Source organism: Myotis davidii, unplaced genomic scaffold, assembly GCF_000327345.1.
Source record: "Myotis davidii unplaced genomic scaffold, ASM32734v1 scaffold290, whole genome shotgun sequence".
Classification (NCBI taxonomy): Eukaryota; Metazoa; Chordata; class Mammalia; order Chiroptera; family Vespertilionidae; genus Myotis; species Myotis davidii.
The window spans coordinates 4,011,462-4,014,641 of NW_006285049.1; the positions used below are offsets into that span (position 1 = coordinate 4,011,462).

General features: G+C 51.6%; 1 protein-coding gene across 1 annotated transcript in view; it reads right to left on the minus strand.

Moving 5' to 3' along the window:
• Positions 1 to 2,789: 2,789 nt before the first annotated feature.
• Positions 2,790 to 3,180, minus strand: part of ANO6 (anoctamin 6) — a 144,227-nt gene continuing 143,836 nt past the window's right edge. The window contains exon 19 of the mRNA XM_006755573.2: positions 2,790 to 3,180. This exon is cut by the window's right edge and continues 1,423 nt beyond it. The gene's annotated coding sequence lies outside the window, so the exon portion shown is untranslated.

Genomic DNA, 3,180 nt, shown 5'->3' on the forward strand with positions numbered 1-3,180 from the left:
GGGTCGGGGCTGACTGCGGCTCAGGAAGCGACTGAGGACCGTGTGCTCTAGTCATTCGGTGGGGAGCTGGGGTTCCATTGCCAACCTGGCCCACTGATCCCCACTACCCCCGCTCCTACATCAAGGACGACTTCAGCTATGGCAGCTGCATGGCCTCTGCCAGTGTACACATCTGCATGGGTTGGTCACCCTCTCCGTGGCTCGCCAGGCGTGGCTGCTGCACAGTCGCCCCAGAGGCGAATTTCCAGGTTCCCAGGGAGAGCGCCTTCCACGCTGGACTCCCAGGGAGAGCTGGGTTGGAGGGAAAGCACTTCACCTGGAGCAGAGCACCCGTCCTGTGCAGGGCTACAGGGTTTGTGTCTCTGATCCTGCCCTCAGCAGTCCCAGCGCCGAAGTTGGGCTTTGGGGCTGCTGAGTGCTGGCAGCCCTAGCACCGCGGTGGCTGGCCTTGGGTCTGCTGGTTGCCGGGCCTGCGGGTTTGTGTCTCTGATACCCCCAGCAGCCCCAGCACCTTGAAGGCAGGGCTGCTGGGAGCTGGGGCTGCGGATCTGTGTCTTCCATCAGGCCCCAGCACCAACGTGGTGGGCCTTGGGGCTGCTGGGTGCTGGGCCTGCAGGTTTGTGTCTCTGATCAGGCCCCCAGCAGCCCCTGATCCACACGGGGGGTCCCAGCTGGGGGCGGGGCTTAGGCGGCACACAGAGGCCCAGATGGCGCCTCGTGCTGGCCTGCCCTGCCTGCAGTATGCAAATTAGCCACCATCTTTGTTGGTGGTTAATTTGCATATCATGCTGATTAGCCAATGGGAGGCATAGCAAAGGTATGGTCAATTACCATGTTTGTCTATTATTAGATAGGATATTCACCATAATTTCCCCTTTCTGCACCCACGGCTATTTTACATTTAAACAGAACCTACTGAGACTCATGGACACTTGCCCTCCGTGGGCGATATTGCCCCTACGATCATGACCAGAAGCTGTCATTATGCATTTAGAGCAAGCACATCCTCCTCCTGCTGGTGCAGTGGGACACTGGTGCACCTGGCGAGGTGAGGTGGGCTGGTTTGCAGCTCCCACTTGGTCTCCAGGCTTGGTGCCCTGTGCAGGGTTCCAACTCAACAACTGTATGCAGCAGCCTTGCCTGAGTCTCCACCCACAATTTATCCCAGAAAAACCATACTTCAAAGTAAGTGTAGGCTGTGAAAAAATATAATTTTAGATATCTCTATATATAACAGCCAAGTGACCGGAAGGACAGAATGGAACCGGAATGACCAGTTGCTATGATACACACTGCAGCAGCCAACTGGCCTGATTGGGGCCCGATTGGCCACCGCAACTTCCTGCGGCCCCTCCCCATGGCCGGCCCTGCCCCCGATCGGCCCTCATTGGGGCAGGCTGGCCAGACTCCACCCATGCACCAATTCCTGCACCGGGCCTCTAGTAATCTATATAAAAGTGCACATTTGTTATCCGAGTGATGTTTTTTTAAGAAAGAGCAAATATACCTGCTGTGTGCCAATTAAGACAATTAAATGAGTAGACCACAGTACTGTTTTTACAATAATTTTATTAAAATGCTCATAATTATAAAAGAATATTAAAATGCACAGAAATCACAAAACATTACAAACTTTCCATCTTATGCCATGGTGTATGAAGAGCATTATATGAATATTTCAGTTCTAATTTAGTTAAGCTACACATACTGTTTAATTTTCAAATGCCTTAAAATACAAACATGACAAATGTTACAAGAAGTGTTTCAACAACAGAGCCCATTCTGCCCCCCTATTATGAATTCATGTTTTCTGAAATTCAAGATGTGTGCGCAATTCAAAGGGAAGACTTTGGTGACAGTTTATAAGATGGCCTTGTTTAGTCTTCCAACACAAATGGTAGCTTTCCCCTTCTATCTACTGACATAACTAAAACATCGGAGGGATAAAGAAAACTCCCCTGAGTATTTTGGTCTAATGCTCCGCTCTGTTAAAATTCACAGGCATTACAAAAGGATAGGACATGAATACTTCTCTAGTGGTTAACGCTGGGCAGCTCTAGGGCTGGATTTCCCTTCATAGGCCCATGGCCACACCCATTCATCTTCCCAGGGGCGCTGCCTCTGCACACGCTTAGACCCAGCCATGATGGCTGCAGGCAGAGCCCCACCTTTTTCTTCATCACTGACAAGCCAGCACTAGACTTACATCACCAGTGTTGGTGTCCTGGGTGACCCGGGGCGCCCACTACAACGGAGCTGTTTGGGAAATGTTGGCAGTGTCATATGTCACGTCTGCTGCCTTAAACAGTATAGAGGTTTTATGCCCTCCTGTCCAAGGAAGCACGTTTTAGACCGTGAAGACAACGTATGAAAGGAAATGCATACTTCTTTTTAGCGTTGTATATACGAGGAGATAAGGCAAGAGCATCTCTTTCCCATGCTTCCATACACAATGAGGACCTGCCAGATCCAACCCTGGGAGACAGACATACAGCTCAGAGAGGAGAAGAGGTAATCGGAGGAAGCGCACCGCTTCCAGGAGAGCATCGGCAGGCAGTGGGGCAGGAGCAGTGGCACTAGGCTGTGTGGGATGAGAAAGCTTCCCCGGGAAAGAAATTCGTTTCTCACTCCCGGTGCGGTCGGTGCCTCATGGCCACGTTCTGATCACCTCAGCAGCCAGATCCAGACAGTTAGTGAAATGCTGTCCCTGGTCCATAGGGACAACTCAAAAGCCCAGAGACTGCTTTGAGGAATCCTACGTAAATACTGCTTTTTTTTTTATTAAAAAAAAACATTTATGGCAGATATTTAGAATTGTGATCTGGAGTTCGACTACCCTATGGTAACAAGCCTCTAAACACGAAAACATGTTTCCTTTTCCTTCGCTGCTGGGATTCTGAGCAGCTTGGCCCCTATGGCACCTGGGTGTTTAGCAGCACCCCAGTGGGTGGCAGCCCATCTCGCAAGGACCCGGTGCTAGACACCTCCTCCCGCACCCATCACTCCCGTTACCAGTCAGTAGTGAGGAGTGCGGGCTCCGTATCTTCTCGAGTTCCCCAGAGGGCCTGGCACCTGAAAGGCAGTAAGGCGCTGTAAAGACTGCTCAGCTGAACACATCTCGGGCAAGACAGGCACGGTGCAGGCGTTCAGCGGGAAGTGGCCTCTGGCTGAGGGCAGGGT